The following is a 24,958-nucleotide window of genomic DNA, read 5'->3' as shown; positions in this document are numbered from 1 at the left end:
TAAGTGCCACCATCTTCACTCAGATATCTCACATTCACTCCATCTCTGCAGCTGCACCCACCTTCCACCAAGGGAACTCTTCCACTCTCCACACCCTTGTGCTCTTTCACTCTTACTATTGCCTGTAACATCGGGGTTCCCATGCTTGCGCCCACCTCAGCCACTGGCACCATGAACCTTGCATGCCTCTGCGCTGCCTACTCCCTTGCTTGGGACACCTCTCCAGCTGCACCCTCACTCTTTATCTGGACAGCAACCTGACTCTGATTGCTCCAAGTGACTGACTGGCCATTTCCAAGTCTCTGACTTAGTGTGACAGTATCCCCAAAGCAAACACTATCCCTTTTGAATTTACTGAAGATGCTGACAACCATGAGAAGCTTCCTTCCTTTGTATCTGCAATAAACAGCAACAGAAGAGAGAAATAATACATGTCTCATAGCTCTTACTGGGGAGGGCAAAGTACAAACAGGTAAGATAAACATCCAGGTGGGGTGAAAGTAACTGAGCACAGTGACAGCAAGTGATGAGCCCAGAGATGAAGCCTGGTCTGCTCCATGAACTGGGTGCATGTTCCTGAGCACACAGTGTCCTTGCTGCAGCATTGCAATGAGAATTGCCAGTACAGGCCGTGATGCAACATCGAAATGCTGAAGCTGTAGGTGTACTGAAGATATGCCTTGAGGATTCTCAGACACAATGTCTGAGAATGTGGGGTACACTCGGTCAGTGCTCCTGGAGCATGCCCTGAATGTTGGTGGCCAGAGTCCAACCTAGAGGTTCATTCAGAGCAAACAATAAGCTGAATTCACCAGTTGCCTGCTTTTGTTTCCATCTCAAGTTTCCTTGATGTCCAGCTTCTTTGGTGAATTTGGCAAGGCAAAAATGCTGTAGATCAATGTGCCAAATTGGGCTATTAACAAGTTGCTTAACAATGAATAATCTGCTTTTATTTGCAACCTGCTGCTGCCTAGTGAGAAACTCACTACATCATCTGTCAAAAGCACAAATGATACACCCAACGTTGAGATTAGACTTATTTAACTTCTCAATTGATTCTGCCACAAATCTCACATAGATCACATCACTCAGATCCTATAAGATTCCATCCAATGTGCCGTGGTGAACAGAACCAGGTATGAAGGGTTTGTTCTATGGAGCTGAGCTGAAGTCAGACGTGAAGGACAGGTTGGGAGTTGGGGGATTTCTAATGGAAAGTGGGATGCGTTATTCTGGTTGAACAACAGAAAGCAGACCTGAGGATTTTTGTGACTATATGAACAACACTCATTCTCCTACTTCATACATACAGAACCTGGCCAGGTGGCACTAGGGCATTGTATTTGCTTTCGGCCAGCAAACATTAAGAATCATAATACAGCCTTCAACATAGCAGGCTCATCAAAGGCATAAAAGATTATAATTTATGGACAGATTGTGTATACTTGATTTACAGCAAACTTTGCTTTAACTGGCACCTCATAAACCAGCCCTTTCAATGAGCTGGCAAAAATGTTATACCTCAAATGCTGTATTATTCAGTGCAATTATTAAAGTTTTTCAATTTATTTACCTCAGTGTAAATATCAGCGATGTCTGAGTCAGCTGAGGGTGAGAGTGAGAAGGCTTACTGCTGATAAGTTTTATTTAAGGCAAAGTTGCATAAATATTTTAGAGACTTACGCTGTAAATACAGGTTGTTTCATTAAAGCAAATTTGCTGTAATGCAACTGATGAATTGCAGACACTATTTCTAAAGCACAAACTTTTAAAACATGTATTGGTTGTAAAACGTTTACATCATCAACACTTTCAGCGCTGTTTCTAAAGTGTGATTTTTCTATAATGCGGGGTTACACAAGAATGCAACAATCATGTTATAGAAAAACTACCTGTAGAGTATAATGGTGATGTGTATATCTTATGCATTAGATTTTGATTCCTAGTCCTAGACTTCAGCTCAGCACCATAGAACATATCCTTCAAATGTTCACAATGGCACATTGGATGGAATCTTATAGGATCTTTTACATTGATTATATTGACCTCTTCATCAACTGGAAAAGTTGATCAACTGACAAACTGCTAGTCCCTTTGGTATTGGTTAATATAAATGTTTGCTGTATATTCAGACATGAATTTCAGTTTCATATAGACATTTTACTAAGGCTTCCACTTGTCCAGTTTTGGGAGCTTCACATTTTGAGTGTGCAATGGTTGTAACAGTTTCTTTCAGCCGCCTTCTCTCAGCAACATTTTTCAAAAGTCAACCACCATGATTTGGATGAGGAGGTACTTCCTGAAAATGCACATTGTTCCAAATGTAGGTGGTCCTGTCCAAATGCACATCGAATATCTCCCAAGTGCAGTGACAATTCCTTATCTCCCAAATAACAGTGAACTGTATCATCAAGTTTGTTAGGTGGCATTCATTAAGGGAAGCGTAGTGGCCAAGAACTATGATCGTTTTCAATATTGTGCCCTAAAATCTCTGAGTCTAAAAGATGGAGCACTCAGCTCCTGCACCAATGTAGTGTCTCAATAGTGAATTGGATTGAAACCCAAAATATGTCACTTTTTTTTCTCAATTCAATCATGGGATATGGGCTTTTCTGGCTGGCCCAGCATTTATTGCACATCCTTGCCTGTCCTTCAGGTGGGGGGAATGAGATGCTTTCTTGAGCCACTGCAGTCCATTTGTTGTAGATACATCCATAATGTTGTTATGGATTTTGACCCAGTGACATTGAAGGACCAGAGATATATTTCCAGGTTAGGACAATGAGTGACTTAGAGGGGAACTTGCAGGTGGTGGCGGTCTCTGCTGCTCTTGTCCTTCTAGGTGAGAGACATCATGTCTTTGGAAGGTGCTGTTGAAGTAGCCTGGTCAGTTTCTGCGGTTCATTTTGTAGACGATACACAGACCTGCTACTGAGAATCAATGGCGGAGGAAGTGATTTTTTGTGCCAGTCAAGTGGGTTACCTTTTGCTCAAATCTGTCAAGCTTCTGGACTGTTGTTGGATTTACATTACATCTTATAAATTTGGGGATTTGATCACATTCCTGACGTATGCCTTGTAGATGGTTGACACACTTTTGGGAGTCATGAGATGAATTATGTGCTGCTGGATTCCTAGCATCCAACCTACTCCAGTGGCCTCAGCATTTATATGGCTAATCCAGTTCAGATTTTTTAGGTTCACATCGATTGTCATGCCTAAAATGTTGATTAGAGATAGATTCCATCAACTAAAGATCCACAGTTCTCTGTAAGTGTCAACATAAGTAGATAAGATGGTCAAGAAGGCATTTGACGTTCTTGCCTTCATTAGTCAGGGTATAGAGTGTAAAAATTGGCAAGTCATGTTGCAATTGTATAGAATTTTAGTTAGATCATGTTTGGAATATTGTGTACATTTCTGGTTGCTACACATCCAGAAGAATGTGGAGGCTTTGGAGAGGGTACAGAAAAGGTTTACCAAAATGTTGCCTAGTTTGGAAGGTATTAACTATGAGGAGAGATCGGACAAATTTGGTTTGTTTTTACTTGAATGTCAAAAGGTGAGCTGATAGGAATTTACAAGATTATGAGAGCACGGATGAAATGGATAGTTGGAGTATTTTTTTCCAGGGTTGAAATGTCAATTACTAAGGGACATAAGTTTAAGATAAAAGTGAAAAGTTTAAAGGAGGTGTGAGAGGCACATGTTTTACACAGAGGGTAGTAAGTGCCTGGAATCCAAGAGGTGGTGGTGGAGGTGGATACAATAGCAACATTTAAGAGGTGTCTTGACAGATATATAGGGAGTGTAGGGAAACAGTCCATGCAGAGGCAAAAGGCTTTTAGTTTAGAAAGGCATCGTCTGGTGGTGCAGTCTTGATGGGCTGAAGGGCCTGTTTTGGGGCTTTACTGTTCTTTGTTCACTTTGTTCTTTATAAACCTATTGGCTCGTTATTGTCTGTTAAGATTACATAGAAGCTCAAAGCTCAATCAAGTGGACTTTTAAAGAACCATTTCAAAGTGAGAGGATAAAACACAAAATACACCTTCAAATATGGAAATATAAAACACAAATATTTTAAAAGCTAAATTTAGTAGCATCATCCAGTTTGTCCTGCAGATAATTTAATGCATACATACATTTGCATTAATTATTATTATGCATATTGGCACTTATATTTTGTCTATGGTGTACTGAAAGGGAGAAAATAAAAATTATGATATTTCAAAATTTGAGTGTTATTGGCTCCTCTCAGTTTTGAGAGCACAATAACTATATTAGTAATGAATATAGTTTGAAGTAAGGAAATATATTTCACTTATCCCATTTACAATCTGATGGATCAGTTTAATTTAATAATACATTTCCATTCTGATACTATTTTAATGCCTTTGACATGTGGTGCAATGGCTTTTGAGAGATACATTACAAACATATGCAGCTGCTAATTGTTAAAGGACTACAATGGTCACAACTGGTACAACAAATGAATACTCACTGAAGCCTGAATCTAGGGAACAGAGCATATGTTGTATCTTCGCAACACTATCCTAATAAGCTGTTGTCCTACTACAAAACTGGCATGGGGAAGGAAAGAATTTATGATCTAAAATAATGAATATTAGATGTGCATGGGGCAAAACTAAAAGCAAAATTGTCTTGCAATCTGGTGAGACACCAAATTAAATGTAAACATAGACCTAAACTTGCCGAATAAGAACTATGACCCTTATTTGTGGACACACTTGCAGATTTTTTTTCCATGTGAAGAAGTGTACCTCAAAACATTTTATTTTTTCATTCTTTATCACTTGACCACTGTCATAAATATCCATCTTGAAAGGTCAAGCATGCAAGAGGAGGGTTAGCTGATTTTTCTTTTCCCTTTTCCAACATTAAGTTGCTAACTTCACACATGATTATTAAGAGCAATATATTATTAAGTTATGGCCAAAATGTTTAAGTGTTTGCCTTGAAGTATACAATATTGATTTGCTAAATAATTTGTTCCCTTCTTGTCGGCAGCACTAAATCTGCTCAATTCTGCTTCTTGACACTGGAGACAAGATCAAGAACTGAGTACAAGAGAGTCAGGCTTTCCATCATAAGACGGATTCATTGAATAATATTAATCTTCTGCAAGTCCACTTGTGATAGTGAAGCTTGCTTTAAAAAAAATTGGGTAATTTGGTGGCTGCTGCCATTCTACTGATTTGGCTTTTCTTGCTGATGAATTTCAAAGATCCTCCCTTTGCATACAATGCCCAAACTACTCCCTGCTGTGATTATCTCTCAGTTGCTTGTAGCAATGCAAAACAGATTAAGATAATACAAATACTAAAGATGTTCGCATTTCAGACAGCATCTGTGGAGAGAAAAACAATGTTAATGTTTGAGACTAACGATCTTTGTCAATGCATTTAGGACTTTGATATGGAAACCAAACACAGACCCTGAAACTGCACGTGCTGAGGTCTCTATTTTTCAGTAGGCAGCCTCTTTATTGGCTTTACTCTGCACTCACCATTTGATTAAAGGTGATAGATGCATCCTGACATTCCTGTCCAAAACGCAGGACCTGCAGATCAAATCTTCAGCAGATCTACTGGGAGAAGGGGGCTAAGCTGACACAGGTAGAAGACCAGAACAACAACTCAAAATGGAGGCTTATGTTGAGTCATAAATGTACCATGGTTACGTAGGCAGATTGCTCTGGCATCAGCCTATTATGCTGCCAATGGCTCTGCTCTTTATTGGAAGGAGCCTCTGAGTCTGATTGTTCCCTTTCAGTAGGAGAGAAGTTATCTCCATTGAAATAGCTGAAAATGTGTTGCTGGAAAAGCGCAGCAGGTCAGGCAGCATCCAAGGAGCAGGAGAATCGACGTTTCAGATTCCTGAAGAAGGGCTCATGCCCGAAACGTCGATTCTCCTGCTCCTTGGATGCTGCCTGACCTGCTGCGCTTTTCCAGCAACACATTTTCAACTCTGATCTCCAGCATCTGCAGCCCTCACTTTCCCCTCCATTGAAATAGCCTCTGCCCAGAGGACAGAAGGTTGCTCCACTGTGTCACGAAAATGCAGATAGCTCTCTAAATTGCACCAAAGTGAAGCCTTAATTATTTAAATTAGTTTCCCACCTCCATTCAGTACATAGCAGTTCCACATCCTGGCCCACCCTGGGAAAGTATTTTGGGGTTGCTTATGGACCAGGTATGGATTCCAGGCTCTGTGCCTGGTTCCACTACCTTCCAAGACTGGCATTGTGAGATTACAATGTTGTGGTGATAACCGAGATATATATGATTTAAGGAAGAGCAGATCTCAGTGTTCCATGTTCCTGGCTATAAGGTGTTCAGAAAACATAGGAAAGGCAAAAAGAAGATTTTGTTTTGGTTAAGGAGAGCTTTGCAGTACTGGAGAAAAAAAAGCTATTTCAGACAATTCAAAGACAAAATTGGTCTAGGAAAAAAGGGAGCATTAAACTGCTCAGTGTTAAAAATCACACAACATCAGGTTATAGTCCAACAGGTTTATTTGGAAACACTAGCTTTTGGAACGCAATCCTTCATCAACCACCTGATGAAGGAGCAGCGCTCCGAAAACTAGTGCTTACAAATAAACCTGTTGGACTATAACCTGGTATTGTGGGATTTTTAACTTTGTACACCCCAGACCAATGCCGGCATTTCCAAATTTAAACTGTTCAATGTAATATATAGGTGAAATCATGAGGAAGATATAGAAGATCAAACCTACTCAGAAATTACAGAGAGGTGTATGTACCAGAGAACTGTTATAATGGGGAAATTTAATTACCTGTAGTTTGTCTTGGATAGTCATAATATGAGGGGCAGCAAGGATCAAGTGTTCTGGATTGTTTTCAGCAAAATTTCTGGAAGGTGCATGTTTCCAGATCAACAAAATAATCAATGCTAGATGTGATTCCTGGGAATGAGGTGGGTTAACTAGATTAAGTGACAGTGGGATAACAGACATGCATGTCTTCATTGGTCAGTGCATTGAGTGTAGGAGTTGGAATGCCAGGGTAAATAGGCAATGTCTTTTCCCTGGGGTCGGGGAGTCTAGAATTAGAGGATGTAGGTTTAGGGTGAGAGGGGAAAGATATAAAAGAGACCTACGAGACAACTTTTTCACATAGAGGGTGGTACGTGTATGGAATGAGCTGCCAAAGGAAGTGGTGGAGGCTAGTACAATTGCAACATTTAAGAGGCATTTGGATGAGTATATGAATAGGAAGGGTTTGGAGGGATATGGGCTGGGTGCTGGCAGGTGGGACTAGATTGGGTTGGGATATCTGGTCGGCATGGACGGGTTGGACTGAAGGGTCTGTTTCCATGCTGTACATCTCTATGACTCTATGACTACAGGACCTTGTTCAGCCCACTTTTTGAATACTGTGTTCAATTCTGGTCTGCCTGCTATGGGAAGGATGTTGTTAAACTTGAAAGGGTGCAGAAAGGGTTTACCAGGATGTAGCCAGGGTTGAAGGGCTTTAACTACAGGGAGAGGCTAATTGGCTGGGATTTTTTTCCCCTGGAGCAATGGAGGCTGAAGGGGTGACCTTATAGAGATTTATAACATCATTAGGTGAATAGCCAAGGTCGTCTTCTCAGGTTGGGGGAGTCCAAAACTGGAGGACATTGGTTTAAGGTGAGAGAGAAAAGATTTAAAAGGGACCTGAATGGCAACTTTTTCATGCAGAGTGTGGTGCGTGTATGGAACAAACTGCCACTGGAGGTGTGGAGGTGGGAGGCAACAGGATGGGTATATGAATAGGAAGGATTCAGAGGTATACGGCCAAATGCTGACAAATGGGATTGGATCAGTTTTAGATGTCAGCACTAATGTGTTGGACTGAAGTGTCTGTTTCCATGCTGTATAATTCTATGGTCAATCTCGAGTAAGAATAATCAGTTGGAGGAGAGCTGACTTCAATGGAGCATGAACAGAGCTGGACCTGATAGACTACAGCCAAGGGTAAGCCAGGAATGACAGTAGCTGAACAATGGGCCACCTTCAAAGAGGAGATGGTTCAAGTATAGTCAAGGTATGTTCCCTCAAAAGGGAAAGACAAGGCAAAGAAATTAAAATTTCCCAGTGTGACAAAGGGATTAGAAATTAACAAAGTAAAAATGTGCTTATGGCAGGTGTCAGGTAGTAAATGCAATGGAGAATCAGCTTAATACTGAACGTTCAAAAGGGAGATGTAGAAATGAGAAGCAAAGAGGGATTATGAAAAGAAGATCGCCAACTAATATAAAGGAAATCCCAAAGTCATTTATAAGCACCTATGTGTTTAGTAAAAAGAGGCGTTGGTGAATAGGAACCAATAAGGGGATTCATACATCAAGGCAAAAAGAAAGGCTGAAACATCAAACAAATACTTTACATGTGGCTTTACCTACAAAACAAATGGAACCTCAGCCATTGTAGCAGAGGAAGGAACTCAGTCATTTGAAGAATTTACCACCAGCTTCTCAAGGGTAACTAGGGACAGGCAAACAAATGCTGATGAGTCAGCAATTTCCATGTCTCACAAGTCAAAAAAAAAAATTCCAGTTTGATCAACAGGAGGTATTCGATACATTTTTGATACTTAGAGTTGATAAAACACCTGGATCAGATGGGACACATCCAAGGATATTGAAGGAAGTGAAAGTGGTATAGAGGAGCTGGCAATAATCTTTCAATCTTCTCTGCATTTGGGAGTGTAGCAGGATGATTAGAGAATTGCAAATGTGACACCCTTGAAAAAAAGGTTGTAAAGATAGTCTCAGCAATTATCAATCAATCAATTTAATTTCTACAGTGGGGAAACTTCTGGAAATAATTATTCAGGTTAGAATTAAAAGTTACATTGAAAAGTTTTGCTTTGATGGAGAAGAGTCAGCATGGACATGTTAAGGGAAGATCAAGTCTAATGAACTCACTCAATTGTTTTGAAGTGAGAGTTGATACCTGGGACTTTGATGTTGTGGCCATTTCGGAGACATGGTCAGAGCAGGGACAGGAATGGTTGTTGCAGGTTCCAGGATTTAGATGTTTCAGTAAGAACAGAGAAGATGGTAAAAGAGGGGGAGGTGTGGCATTATTGGTCAAGGACAGTATTACAGTTGCAGAAAGGATGTTTGTGGACTTGTCAACTGAGGTAGTATGGGTTGAGGTTAGAAACAGGAAAGGAGAGGTCACCCTGTCGGGAGTTTTCTATAGGCCTCCGAATAGTTCCAGAGATGTAGAGGAAAGGATAGCAAAGATGATTCTCGATAGGAGTGAGAGAGACAGGGTAGTTGTCATGGGGGTCTTCAACTTTCCATATATTGACTGGGAACACTATAGTACAAGTACTATAGATGAGTCAGTTTTTGTCCAGTGTGTACAGGAGGGCTTCCTCTCACAGTATGTAGACAGGCCAACAAGAGGCGAAGCCACATTAGATTTGGTACTGGGTAATGAGCCCGGCCAGGTGTTAGACTTGGAAATAGGTGAGCACTTTGGTGATAGCGATCACAATTTTGTTATGTTTACTTTAGTGATAGAAAGGGATGGTGTATACCACTGGGCAAGAGTTACAGGTGGGGGAAAGGCAATTACGATGTGATTAGGCAAGATTTAAGAAGCATAGGATGGAGAAGGAAACTGCAGGGATAGGCACATTAGAAATGCGGAGCTCATTCAAGGAAAAGCTACTGTGTGTCCTAGATAAGTATGTACCTGTCAGGCGAGGAGGAAGCTGGAGACTGCGGGGGCCATGGTTTACAAAGGAAGTGGAATCTCTGGTCAAGAGAAGAAGAAGGCTTATGTTAGGATGAGATGTGAAGGCTCAGTTAGGGTGCTTGAGGGTTACAAGGTAGCCAGGTAAGACCTAAAGAGAGCTCAGAAGAGCCAGGAGGAGACATGAGAAGTTGCTGGCGGATAAGATCAGGCTAAACCCTAAGGCTTTCTATAGGTATTAAAGGAATAAAAGAATGACGAGAGTAAGATTAGGGCCAATCAAGGATAGTAGTGGGAAGTTGTGTGTGGAGTCAGAGGAGATAGGGGAAGCATTAAATGAATATTTTTCAACAGTATTCACTCTAGAAAACGACAATGTTGTCGAGGAGATTACTGAGATACAGGCTACTAGACTAGGTGTGATTGAGGTTCACAAGGAGGAGGTATTAGAAATCCTGCAGAGTGTGAAAATAGATAAGTCCCCTGGGCCGGATGGGATTTATCCTCTGGGAAGCCAGGGAGGAGATTGCTGAGCCTTTGGCATTGATCTTTAAATCATCATTGTCCACAGGAATAGTGCCAGAAGACTGGAGGATAGCAAATGTGGTTCCCCTGTTCAAGAAGGGGAGTAGAGACAACCCTGGTAATTATAGACCAGTGAGCCTTACTTCAGTTGTTGGTAAAGTGTTGGAAAAGATTATAAGAGATAGGATTTATAATCATCTAGAAAAGAATAATTTGATTAGGGATAGTCAGCACGGTTTTGTGAAGGGTAGGTCGTGCCTCACAAACCTTATTGAGTTCTTTGAGAAGGTGACCAAACAGGTAGATGAGAGTACACTGGTTGATGTGGTGTATACGGATTTCAGCAAGGCGTTCGATAAGGTTCCTCACAGTAGGCTATTGTACAAAATGCGGAGGAATGGGATTGTGGGAGATATAGCAGTTTGGATCAGTAATTGGCTTGCTGAAAGAAGACAGAGGGTGGTGGTTGATGGGAAATGTTCATCCTGGAGGCCAGTTACCAGTGGTGTACCGCAAGGGTCGGTGTTTGGTCCACTGCTGTTTGTCATTTTTATAAACGACCTGGATGAGGGCTTAGAAGGGTGGGTTAGTAAATTTGCAGACGACACTAAGGTCGGTGGAGTTGTGGATAGTGACGAAGGATGTTGTAGGTTACAGAGAGACATAGATAAGCTGCAGAGCTGGGCTCAGAGGTGGCAAATGGAGTTTAATGCAGACAAGTGTGAGGTGATTCACTTTGGTTGGAGTAACAGGAATGCAAAGTACTGGGCTCATGGTAAGATTCTTGGAAGTGTAGATGAGCAGAGAGATCTTGGTCCATGTACACAGATCCTTGAAAGTTGCCACACAGGTTGACAGGGTTGTTAAGAAGGCATACAGTGTTTTAGCTTTTATTAATAGAGGGATCGAGTTCCGGAATCATGAGGTTATGCTGCAGCTGTACAAAACTCTAGTGCGGCCACACTTGGAGTATTGTGTACAGTTCTGATCACCGCATTATAAGAAGGATGTGGAAACTTTGGAAAGGGTGCAGAAGAGATTTACTAGGATGTTGCCTGGTATGGAGGGAAGGTCTTACGAGGAAAGGCTGAGGGACTTGAGGCTGTTTTCATTAGAGAGAAGAAGATTGAGAGGTGACTTAATAAAGACATATAAGATAATCAGAGGGTTAGATAGGGTGGACAGGGAGAGCCTTTTTCCAAGAATGGTGACGGCGAGCACGAGGGGGCATAGCTTTAAATTGAGGGGTGATAGATATAGGACAGATGCCAGAGGTAGTTTCTTTACTCAGAGAGTAGTAAGGGTATGGAATGCTTTGCCAGCAAAGGTAATAGATTCACCAACTTTAAGTACATTTAAGTCGTCATTGAACAAGCATATGGACATACATGGAATAGTGTAGGTTAGATTGGCTTCAGATTGGTATGACAGGTCAGCGCAACATTGAGGGCCGAAGGGCCTGTACTGCGCTGTAATGTTCTATGTTCTATGTTTGATAAGGGCAAAGCTGTTGATGTGGTGTACATAAACTTCATCAAAGGTATTTGATACAGTGCCACATGACAGACCTGTCAGCAAAGTTATAGGTCATAGAATAAAAAGGTCAGTAGCAATGTGTAGATAAAACTGACTGAGTGGTCGGAAACAGAAAGTGATGGTGAATGAGTATTTTTCAGGTTGGAAGAAAGCTCATAGTGGAGTTCCCCAGAGATCGGTTTTGGGACTTTTCCTGATGCATATTAATGATCTAACTCCTCGTATGCATGTGACAATTTTAAAGTTTGCAAGTATCACAAACCTTGATAGAATTGTAAACTGAGAGGTGGACAGTGCAGAACTTTGTAGACATAAGCAAGTTGGTGGAGTGGATGGAAGGTTGCTGATGAGTTTCAGCACAAAGAACTATAAGGTGTTGCATCTCAATACAAAGAACAAAGACAGACAGTACAAAACGAAGGGTACAATTGTACAGGTACTGGGGATCAGAGAGGTCTAAGTATTTATGTATAGAAGTCAATAATGTGGCAAGACAGGCAGGGAGATGTGTGAGTAAAGCATTCAGTATTCTAGCTTTCATTAATAGAGGCATTGATTTCAAGAACAGGGAAACTATGATGAACTTTCAGAGAGCACTGTTTAGATCTTAGCTGGAGTATTGTGTACAGTACAGGAGGTGCTGGGCGAGTGGTATTAGCATTGGACTGTTAATCCAGAAACCCAGGTAATATTATGGGGACCTGGGTTTGAATCCCACCACAGCAATACTGGAATTTGAATTCAATAAAAATCTGAAATTATGTTTCTAATGATGACTATGAAACCAATGTCAATGGTCAAAAAGAAATGTCTGGCTCACTCATGTCCTTCAGAGAAGGCATCTGCCATCCTTACCTGGTCTGGCCTTCATATGACTCCAGACCCACAGCAATATGGGTGACTTTTAATTACCCTATGGGATGGCAGAAAATGTTGGCCTAGCCAGTGAATGAATGACAAAAAGGTTCTGGATGTCATACTACAGGAAGGATGTGAGTGCATTGGAGAGAGTGCAAAAAAGGTTTCTGAAAATGATTCCAACAATGATACACTTCAGTTATGAGGATAGACTAAAGAGGTTGTGAGTGTTTCCCTTGGAGAGAAGACAGTCAAGAGGAGATTTGATAGAAGGTTTTAAAATCCTAAGAGCTCTGTGTCAAATAGATAGGGAGAGACTGTTTCCACTCGCAAAAGGGTCAACCTCCAGAGGGCACAATTTTTAAGCCCCTCTGTGAAATAAGCAAAAGCAAGGTGAGAGAAAAGCCTTTCATGCAGTGAGTGGTTTGAGTCTGGATCCACTGCCTGGAAGTGTGGTGGACACATGTTCAATTGAAACAATCAAAAAGGGCATTGGATGCCTATTTATATAGAAACAGTCTGCAAGGTTAAGGGAAAAAGGCAGGAGATTGGTATTAAGTTAAAATGTTCAGAGATCTGGTGTAATCACGATAACTGAATAACTGCTTTCTGCAACACAATTCTGTGGCCAGGAAATGTCTGCCCATGGACTTTGTTAATCTGACCAAAGAGATTGCCTGGACAGCATTTTTTTTAACTTTTATTTCCAGCATCTACATCTTTTGGGTTTTGTTTTCACACAGACTGGGGTTATACTTACAATGTATTTTACGAAAGCTTATCATGAATGCTTATAGAAAACAGACAAAATATTTGCTGTTATCAACATACTCTGTCTCCCACAGCTGTGATCATATAACTGTGTTACTTTTAATTTTCCTCATTTTAGCACCTTGCAATTGTTCCCTTAATTCTGTCATTCGATTTGCACAAGGAAATGGACTCCGCCCAGAAAGCTTTATTTCTGCTGAGTTATTAAATTTGCAAAGAATCAAACTGGTAGCTTGGTGAAAATTTTGGGGTGTGGTTTAAATTATAAGGCATTCCTTCAGGAGGATTCCTGCTGAGATCAAATTCAGTTCAGCAGTCTTAAAATTGGTGGAAGATTTCACGTCCTATTTTACTGGGTGTCATTTGGTACATCGTCTCATTTGCTTATACTGATGACACTTATGTAAATCTTTACCACAATTGCAAATCTGTCTATGTTCAATTGTCAAGCCTCCGGGTGGGTGTTTAAAATAAATCATCGACCAAAACAGGAGTTAGTCAGTGCGCTTCTACAACAGTTGATGAATGAACACAGAGCACTTAAAGTTAAGAGGTTGCCAGATGTAAAATCACTTTTATCAGTCATTCATGGGACGTGGGAGTCACGGGAAAATCAGTTTGCATCACTTTACCTGAATTGCTGTTGAGTAGGTAATAATGAGTCACCTTAAAGACCCACTGTAGCTGAGTTGTAAAGGTACTCCCACAGTGCTATTTTTTTTAGAGAGTTCCTGGATTTGATAGTCAGGATGGTATGTCTCAGAAGGGAGCTTGGAGATGATGTCCTCCTGCCCTTGTCTTTCTAAATGGTGGTTGTTGCAGGTCTACGAGATGCTGTCGAAGAAGCCTTGGTGAATTGCAGTGCATCTTGTAGATGGAACACATTGTAGCCTCAGTCTATTGGCACTAAAGGGAATGAATGTTCAAGGTGGGGGAGAGAAAAACCTTTTCATGCAGTGAGTGGTTTGAGTCTGGATCCACTGCCTGGAAATGGAACAGGTTGCTCTGTCTCAGATGGTGTTGAGCTTGTTGGCTTTTGTCAAAGATGTGCTTGTTCAGGTAAATGGACACTCCTCCACCCAGAAAGAAATCAAAGAACTGAAGATGCTGGAAATCTGAAACAAAAATGGAAATTGCTGGAGAAATTCACCAGGTCTTGCAACATCTGTGGTCAGAAAGTAGCATTAATATTTCGGGTCCAGTGACCCTTCTTCAAAGCTCAAGAGGGAATGTGTTATGAAGAAGGGGAATTGGACCCAAAACATAAACTCTGCTGTCTCTTTACAGATGCTGCCATACCTGCTGAGCTTCTCCTACAATTTCTGTTTTTGTTTTCCTATTCCATCCAACCTCAACATGTTTTCTAGATGATTGAAAGGCTTTGGAGAGTCTAGACACAAGTTACTCATTGTAGAATTTCCAGTCTCTGAGTAGTTCTAACAAACACAGTATTGATATGGTTGGTCCAAGTCAGTTTCTGGTTAAAGATAACCCTGTACACGTTGATAGAGTCACTGATGGTAATGGCAATGGATGTTAAGGCCAGGGGGCTAAACTCTCCAAAATGACTATTGCTTGGCACTGTGTTATTTGTCACTCATTAGTACGAGTCTGAACAGTATCTAGATCTTGCTACAGGCCAAGCACTTCATTATTTAAAGAGCTTTGGGTTGGCACTGAACATTGCCATCAACAGCAAACATTCCTACTTCTGATCGTGTGATGGAAGGAATGCTATTAATGATGCAGTGACAGTGGTTGGGTATGTCCTGCTGAACTCTTTCTGCGTGACTCTGAGACAGTGACAATTGGTCTAAAATAAAGCCCACAGCTATCTTTATTTGTACTAGAATGATTCGAGCCATTGAAGAGGTTTCTCCTTATTCTAATTAGCTACAAAATCCCAATGTGCTCACCTACAATTAGGTTATTTTAGATCCACACATCCATTGTTTCACAAATATTCCAAAGACATTTGGTACAAGAATGTGGCTTTGTTTGATATCACTAGAAATGTTCAGGGATTGCAAAGAAAAACTTCCATGTACATGTACCGGCATATCTGTAAGCAATTTAATTGTGTTATGATAGAGAGCCAAACTGGGATCACATGTTCCATAAACCAGGCCCACTAGCAAATACTTTTGTCTGATTAATTAAGACATTAGCGATAAAGTTATTGAAACATTCTTTACCAAAACCTTCTAATTTTGCATTTCTGTTCTCCTGATATCTATGCATTGGGATAATCGTTGCACCTTCAAAATTCTGATGGTGATTAATACAAAGCCATCAATTCAGATTCAAAGATGTAAATGGTACCCATCTTTTTATTCTTTGTTTCTGCTCAATGATACACGATGTAACCCACTTTACTGTGTCACATTGAAAACAGGAATAAATATGGAGGATGCTGGATAAACTCAGCAGGTCTGGCCACATCTGTGGAGAGAGAAACAGTGTTAGCATTTAGAGTTTGGGGTGATTCTACTTCAGAACTCCACAGATGCTGCCAGACACATTAAATTTCTCCAGCGTTCGGTGTTTCAGATTTGCCGCATTTGGAGTACAGTATTTTGCCTTTATATTGAAAACAGTATTTGTACAATCATGCAAGAAAATCTACACATTAAGTAAAAAACCTTTTTTCTTGAATGGTCAGTTTGTCAGACAGACAGGGGGTGGCCATGTCACCATATGGCATCATGCCACATCAACTTCAGAATTACAGCATGTGCCAGCAACTGATGCAAAGTTTCTTCTGAGAAATATGCCATAAATATGAAGTGTAATAAAGAGTCCCTTTGAAGAATAATTACTATATATGTCAATGTAGCTGAATTGACTTAAAAGGGCTGGATTTTTAAACAGTTGACAGAAGTCCCCTCACCATAGTTGAACAGAAGTTGTAGCCCTGCTTTGTCTGATTGCAGGGCCTGGGGAGATATATTCCAGGCAGTGACTGATTAACTTGCCACACAGGAACCACCAGCTTAATTCAAGATGGTGGCTGCCCCCTAGATCGGTAAACCCAATTAGAAGCGGACGTCACTGACAATACAACTGTAAAGACAGAGCAACTCAGTGGCTACTCGCTTTCAAAGAGGTGAAAGGAAACTTGGGGAAGAAGCAGATCCTGGAGATCGGAGGATGAGGACTTGTGAGGATCCACGGCTTTGTTGTCACTTAGTACAGCCATTGTTGCTGGGAGCCTCTCCTTGGGCTACTGAGTGCCAAAAAAATAAGTTATTCACTAACAGAGCCTGATGGGTTAGCCAGTTTCATTGTGTGCTCCCACAATGTTGGAGTTGTCCTTTTACCGATGCAAACCATAAAGCAGGAAATGGTCCTGTGGGAGGCTACCTGCCAATGTTCCTGGCGCTGGAAAGTCCCTGATGCCTTCTCATGACATTTTGCCAACCCGCCTGACTCACCAAAGGGCTTGTTAAACTTTAGCTGTAAAGTTCACCACGAAGAATGAAATCATTCGTCAATGGCATCTGAGCAAACTCTTTGCTCTAACAATCCAAAGCCAAACACATTGCTCTACATTTTCCTTTGCTTAGCTAATTAAATAACACTAAAAGTCAAATACATTTCCGCAGAACTTAAACAGCAGAAGCAATGGCATTCAAGACTGACTAGCAGAACCACTGGGATCCTGAACAGATGTTTTGCAATTAGTAGGCATAGCACTTTGAAATTTTGAAACAACTCAGAAGAAACTAGCTAACTAATTGGATCAGGAATCGCCAACTTGCTGGATCATGTTTGCCAACAGACATTTTTGCTGGACAGCCCTTCAAAACTGCTCTCTTCACTTGCTCCACTACCCTGACTCACTGACATATTTACACTTCTGTAGGTCTTTTGAGATGGGTTTCAGTATATATGTAGATGACTACTAAAGGTATTCTACACCAAATCCTTCTGGTGCAATTGGATGGGGTACCACAAACAACTGAGTTTTTGATGAGCTACTGGTTTTGGAATTTCTTTTTGTTGTGTTAGCTCTTTTCCTCTGGTATGCACTTGCTTTTGAAAGTAACCACATCATGCTTTTTTTTGGTTCCACCGGATGAAGTGATCCTGGACAAGCTTTTCTTAAGGCTCAATGTCATTATTAAAACTCCAAGCTGAAACTGAATTCTCTCCTCTAGAAAACTGAGGAAGCTCAGTCTTTGAGTATATTTAAGGTAGAGGCTGATAGAGTGCTGATTTCCAAATATGTAAATAGTTAAAGGGGTAGAATAAAATAGAGGAGATTGGTAACTTACTGTCACATGTTTATTTACAAAAAAACATTTTAATAAGTCACCATACCACAGTGCCTGTATTAATGACATGAGTTATAGATTAGAAAAAAGGCAAAGTTTATCTTAGATCAATTTGAGGAGAGTGTAGGTAAATGGCATTGAAATGTTCAGACAACCATGATTGTTTAAATGGTGAAGGAGGCTTGTTGGCCTAAATGGTCTACTTCTGTTCTTATGTACCTAAGTCTTCATAATATCCATATAGCACATCCTTTGACTGCCATGACAGACAACCTAGACTCAAACTTTCCATAGATAATTGACTTTGGCGAGTGAGTGTTAGGTACTCTGGCTACATGACAAGCCCAATCCCAGTTGTGAATCTGGTATACTGATGTGCTGTTGAAAAACAAGATGCTTATCTCAATAATGTGGATCCCTGCAAAGAACAGATGTGAACAAAATTGATTGTGAATGAGGCCATGAACATAGAAACATTTAGATGCCAAGAAACCTGAAGGTGTTTTGAAAGGAGACACTTTATTAAAAGAAGCAGATCGGTTCAAATTGAACCTTCAGAATGCCACCCAGAACTAATATTTCATAGCTGTTCACACATGTTCTGTCCAATATGTGGACTTCGGATACAATACCAGGAAAGGCTTTCTTGCTTTTTTTTTCAAAACAGTGCCACAGGAGCTTATACGCCCACCTGAGAAAGCAGATGGCATACATTGCAACACCTCATCCAAAAACAAGCTCTCTAGTTGGCCAGCATTCCTTCAGCATCTGGATTTTTGTGCTCAATTCTTCATGGGACTTAAACTCATAACCTTCCGACTCAAAAGGTGAGAATGCAACCAACTGAGTCACAGCTGACTCTTAAAAACAGATTCGCAAATTGCATATTTGCTGGCAGAATGGCAAATGATGAAAATCAAATCGATCCAAAAAAAAAGAGTTTAAGCACAATAAAAATCAGGATTAGCATTTGCTGTGAACAGCATCAAAAATTGTAACATTACTAATAAATTAGAAATCATGTCAGCACTTCACCATTGCATTCCAAATATGTCTGAGTCAGTAGTTTAGGAGCTCTCAGGGTTTGTGAAGGTGATGGGGCTCTGCTTGCATTCACAATGGACATCCTGTAAATATCGACACCCTCCCAGAGATCACCTATCTTAACTTCAAAAAACACTGCCAAGTATCTTGGAGAAAATAATACTACTATAGCAGAAAAAATATTTTGTTAACATATGTAATAAAAGCCAACAGATATTAAGGAAAATACATAGAATATAGAATTCCCAGCATGATATGCTGCCTGCATACCAATCCCCAAATGGATAAAACATCTGCTCACCTGAGGGATTCCTGAATTGCAGAAACCAATGGGTTTGGGAGTTCCATTTTGAAAACCTATGCATTAATACAGCATTGAGAGTATAATCAACACAACAAATACCTGCAAATGTGCTTTATCAACTTTCTTTGGTGAAACTACTATGAAGTTAACCGGCATACAAATTATAATTACATGATGGACATAAAACCTGCCTGAAGGTGGAACTCATACATTAGATTTTACAGCACCTCATTGAGTTAAACATGAGATTCTACAAGCGGTTGATTATTTGGTCCTTGTTTTTAAAGCACTGCCAACAATGACAATAAACTCCGAATTTTGCTTCATAAAAATAGATAAAACCAATGGTGATATTTTTTCTCTCATAATTTACAAAATCATTCAGGCTAATGGAGCTGTCAGTGAGTCGGACTCTCCAATCAGCTGTAGGAAGTTGCTTAATAGTAAACAGTATGACAACCTCCAAAAGAGGAACAATTTTTGTTTTCTTTTGTATCCTCGAGATACATCATGGTCCTTGATAGAAACCCCAACATCAATTTTAGCATATTTGTTAGATTCTGCAACTGACAGCTACTTATGATATTGCATCTCATAAACTAATAGACAGAATGACGATATTTTAAATGATAATAAAAATCCACCTTCTAATAATGAAAGGTTCCCTTTATTTACCAGCATTTCCTGAACAAATAAATGGGATATCTGGTCAGCATGGACGAGTTGGACCAAAGGGTCTGTTTCCGTGCAGTACATCTCTTGACTCTAGGACTCTGTAATTGCCCTGAAAGCATGTAGTCGGGTTAGTTGCCGACTGTACCTGGTGTTCTCATGACCTTTTTGCATTTTGATGCAAAGTGCGACTTAATTGTTTGATCTTAAGAAAAAGGTATTAATTCTACTCGGGTGATATGGGCATATTATTATCAAACTTCTATTTGTTACCGAGGATTCTGGGGCAATGTAGAGCAGTGCTTAGCCCAGACTAACAGAGTAAACGTTTTAATTAAATTGCTGACATTGTTTGCAATTAGGCACAATTCAAAATCGTATTTCGAATATTTAAGCATGCTAACCTAAAGTTCTTCCTAAAACTGCAGTCGGTAAAATTTTAAAAAGAGCACACACCACAAATATGATATGGTGATGACACCGTTGCGTCTTCATGTTGCATGACCCAGTCAAATAAGTCAAAAAACATTTCTCATTAAGTCAAGGTAGCACAGGACCCTACACTACAATTTTTTTTTATTCTGAACTTACATTTCTTTTTACTAAGATCATTGTCAGGGAGTTGGTCATTGATATTGCAAAATACCAGGACTGACTTTAACAGAATACTGAAAAAACACAGACACATCACGCAACGAAAGGAAAGAGACCTCAATGGGTTTAAATAAAATGACTTTTCAGCTACAGCTCATTAAAAACTTACATTTAATCTCTAAAAAATGAGGCAAATTAATAGTGTTGGTGTCACTGACTTTAAATGCAAGCAGTGCACATATGTTTGTAAAGTGGGAGAAAAGGTATGCAGCATTTTTTTTTACATAGTTATAACATTTTTCATTGAGAAATTAGGAATAAATTGATTTTTTTTAAAGTAGAACTTGCATTTTTCATCAACTGACACCTCCTTATGTTAATAAAAACATTTCTTTATGGAATATTTCTGAATGGGAGAAGTGAATAAGTAATATGATTAGATTAAATTCTCTACAGTATGGAAACAGGCCCTTTAGCCCAAATAGTCCATCGAAGTGTAACACAGCAAGACCTATTCCCCCTGCCCTACATTTACCCCTGACTAGTGCACCTAACACTATTAGCATGTGGCCTACATACCTTTGAATTGCAAGAGAAAACCAGAGCACCCGGAGGAAACCCACACAAACACAGGGAGAATATGCAAACTCCACACAGTCACCCAAGGCGGGAATTAAACCCAGGTCCCTGGCATTGTGAGGTAACAGTGCTAACCACTGAGCCACCGTTCCACTCTTAAAATAGACCTACACACTGTCTGCATAATACTCTGCAAGGTATCTAATGTTTTCTGAGTGTCGAGTCAAACTTAAGGAAGTTGTAAGCTTAATGTCCTATTATTGCACACTTGATAACAACTCTTCAGTGTTGAAGTTGTGCTGGTGAATGATAACTGTCACAAGAGTTGCTTTATTAAAATCTAATTTGTGCCTTTCCCATAGCTCAGACACATTTGTTATCTCTCTCTTACATTCATACTTGCAACCTCTGCACAGCATGATCTTAGATTATTTAAATTACACTAAAATTTGCACTATGGTAAATGCTGAAGTACGGCTTGCTCCAATGATGAAGATGTCATGGTTGTCTTGGAAACCAAACTCTTAACACGCAAGATAATTCAAATACAAAGCAAATAATAAAATCTGCTATCACAAGCCAAGTAGCTCTTTACTACACAATATTGTTACCATATCTGACCCTTCAATTAGTAAAATAAACCATTAGCTTGAAGTGAAATGATTTACGCCACACTTATCAACTTCACAATATCTATTTCTATCACTTTACCTTTCATCTTGCTGTTGCAAACAAATTAATTTCTAAGATCAGCAAGCTCGAAGCATGACATTAAATATAACATTTTTCTCTTCATGTTAGGTCTTCATGGCAAAACAACCTTGAATAATAAAGTCCAAACAAGCACTGACTGAGAAACTGAAATTAATAAAGCAAGTGGTGCCATAAACAACTTTTATATGCTGTTCTATTCTCAGATTTCTGAAATATAGACTGAGCACATTTATCTCAAACAGTAGAGACCTTGCCTGTTCTGCAACTGACTGCTACAGTGGCTTGGCAATGCACAACTGACCTTATTATTGTGTTTCAGCTTTCAGTGTGGAACAGGACTGGGCACTCTAGGTTCGATTGCGGAATACGAGGCAGCAAAATACAGCAAATAAAAGAAAAGGCTTTTCTGTTCTCTTAACAGTTCTTTTCTGCACACAGATTGTGCTTGCAATGCATCAATATATCAGCTTTAAAAAGCTAACAAGACATTAAATCTGGAGAAGGAATTACTACATGCTGCATGCAACTTATGACTAATATTTAAAATGTATTATTTTGGTTTTTGCAGGCTGCCCTGAAGCATTATTAACATACAATATCTCAAAACCAATCTACACGAAAGCCAACAAACACTTTGAAAAATGAATACCATTTCTTACCTCAGCTAAATTTCAGAAGCCAAGTTTTTTTTTCACAAACTCACAATTCAATGCTGCTATGTATCTGCCTTCCTGGAAGACATGATTTTTTCCCCCCTTCTCCCCTGCTGCTCTCAAGAATGAGAGCTCACTCCACCCACTTACAGGGCTGCTAAGTCTACTGTAGCTATGTGATAACCATCCTCCTGCTCACAACCAGTTTTGGTCATGACGCTTCAGAAGCAGATGATTATCTGGTATATCCATTGGTTGCTGAATCTTTAAAAACTGTTTCACCTACAACTAGCCCTGCTGTTCATTCACAAGGTTGCATCAAAACAGGAGCCCATGTAGCTAAAGCAGTGAACTTATTGCCGACTGACTGATAATTTGTTTTTCCTCCCATGTACTGTGTGTCTACATATCAAGTTCAATAAAAAGCCCTGATGTAATCATATTATTAATCATGTTATTTTCTAAATGCAGCACAGATCTTAAGAAAACCCGTACCCATGGTAACAACAAAAATAAATTAGTGCTGTAAACCAGCTTAGAACAAATATTGAGTGTATAACTTAAAAAGAAATGAGTGATTACAATGACTGATTAACCCATTTTGTGCATATCAATACTCCAGCTCCGACAAACATTAAACAGATATCTGGTTTGTCTGCGTTGGATGAGCACCAGGCAATAAACAGCAGCTACAGGCTAACCCACTTACTCTAAATCATGTCTCTTGCAGTCAAACAATTAAAGGGAGGTTCCTGAGTGCACTGAATCAGCTGGGCAGAATGTACATCATAACATCGGCAGAATTGGAGAGATTGCCCGGAAAAGAAACTGGCACACTTTTCCTTCGCTCATTTCCTTACATTCACTCTTCACATGCAAAATTAGATACCTCTCACACCTCCACCCTACCGACCTGAAACAAAATACAAAATATAGGCCATAAAATTTATACACCCAAATCTTTCAGTCAGCATCAGAGAAGAGGCATCATCACAATTTAATTTGCCCACATACCATTTTATGCTGTATTCTTTGTACCAACGATGCTGTCTCCAGCCAGAACGCAGTGCAAAATATCGTCAGGAAGCATGTTGTCCAGGATAGTTCCAGCACAGGGGACAATCAAACTCCCTTTCCTCGTCATTAACTGAACACACGCTGATTAAGGTCTGTCGTCAGTTCATGGATTTGTTTTGTTTTGAATGGAGCTGGCAATTTCCAAGACTGCACAGCCTCAGCCCCTGACAATGGTATTCCCCTTTCTCCATTCCCTGACAGTGTTCACCCTCCTGCTCCTCTCTTTCATCCTGACAGTGTCCACCCTGTTTCCACCCACAGAAACTCAACATGGTCCAAGTGGCCCATCCCAGCACCCGTCAATGATCACTCTTTTGACATCTGTTGAACAGGATCCAGGGAGTCTGGAAGGTGAGACAGGAGAGGACGGTGTGGGGGAGTAAGGAGTTGGAGGCAGCACAGTAAAGCAGATTGGGATGAAGAACAAGCACCGTCAGCATCTGACAGGTGGAGGCCAAGAGGAGCACTGCCTGGTGGAAGTCAAATAAACAGTATTTATGGTCAGGGTGGGGATGGAGTGGATGAGCACAATCTATCTCTGGTATTGGGAATGGGATGAGGATGAGCAATGTTCTGGTGGGGGTAAGGAGACAGCAGAAGTAGAAGGTGCAAATGCAATTCAGATGGGAGTGGACGGAATACACAATGTCCAGTTGTGTAGAGGGGGATGTCCAGAGGGGGGATTGTGAGCACTGTCTATGGTGTGGGTAGACGGTAAGCATTGTTGGGTGCGGGAAGGGTCAGCACTGTTCAGTGAAAGCAACAATGGTAAGTACTCTTGATATGGGAGTCACATTGGGGAGCCCTGTCTGGCAGAGTAGGTGGAATGATGAGCACTCTTCATGATACACAGTGGTGCTTGAACATTGTCACCCTTTCCTTGCCAGGACTTGTTACTCCTCAATCTCTTCTCTCTTCTTTCCAGGAAGCATAGAGTGACTGGCTCACAAATTATAAAGTCTCTGACTTATTGCTTGAAAACAACAATATACAGCAACTGGTGGGAGAAGATAACTGGCTTTCCACAATCTTCAAGTATATTCTTCTACGGAGGGACACATCACCTCCCGTTTCAAAGGTCCAAACGTTTCTGGAAATATCCTTTATGCTCACAAGCTGATCAGCTACCCAGGAGCCAAATACATAGTTGTTGGCAGCCAGATGTCTTTGTTTCCAATGTCCAGTTACAACCCAACAAATCAAACAGTTACTTGTGCAAAATGAAATTTGTGATTACATCGACTAATGAATCCATTTCGTGCATATTAATATTCAAACACAGAAAAACATGAAACAGATATCTAGTTTGTCTGCATTAGATGAGCACCAGGCAATGAACAGCAACTACAGGCCAACCCACTTGCTCTAAGTCACGTCTCTTACAGTCAAACAACTAAAGGTGGTTCCTGGGTGCAGCGAACAGTTGGGAGTGCAAAGCAGCAGTGTAAACACCATTTGTAATGAGTCTTGGTAAATTGCTTTTAAGAGGTCTAGCCATCCCTTCCACAGTGCTTGGTTTTTAAAGAAGTTCTTCTCCCATTTCTGTCCACAATCAAAAGGGCATGGTCCTTACGACATTATGATAACCCTTGGGATGATGGTAACAAACTATTGCAACT

General features: G+C 40.4%; 1 protein-coding gene across 1 annotated transcript in view; it reads right to left on the bottom strand.

Annotated features, from left to right (window-relative positions):
* LOC122549297 (cAMP-regulated phosphoprotein 21-like) overlaps positions 1 to 22,529 on the bottom strand; it is a 237,615-nt gene extending 215,086 nt beyond the window's left edge. Inside the window, exons 1-2 of the mRNA XM_087986133.1 lie at positions 22,269 to 22,529; positions 19,048 to 19,103 (exon numbers count right to left, since the gene is read on the bottom strand). The gene's annotated coding sequence lies outside the window, so the exon portion shown is untranslated. The remainder of the gene's footprint in view (positions 1 to 19,047; positions 19,104 to 22,268) is intronic.
* Positions 22,530 to 24,958: the final 2,429 nt, after the last annotated feature.

The sequence above is a fragment of the Chiloscyllium plagiosum genome, unplaced genomic scaffold (genome assembly GCF_037043375.1).
Source record: "Chiloscyllium plagiosum isolate Xiang-an unplaced genomic scaffold, Cpla_swu_hap1 HiC_scaffold_4, whole genome shotgun sequence".
Lineage (NCBI taxonomy): Eukaryota > Metazoa > Chordata > Chondrichthyes > Orectolobiformes > Hemiscylliidae > Chiloscyllium > Chiloscyllium plagiosum.
The sequence above is the reverse complement of the archived record's forward strand: the minus strand, read 5'-3'. Positions and strand labels throughout refer to the sequence as shown.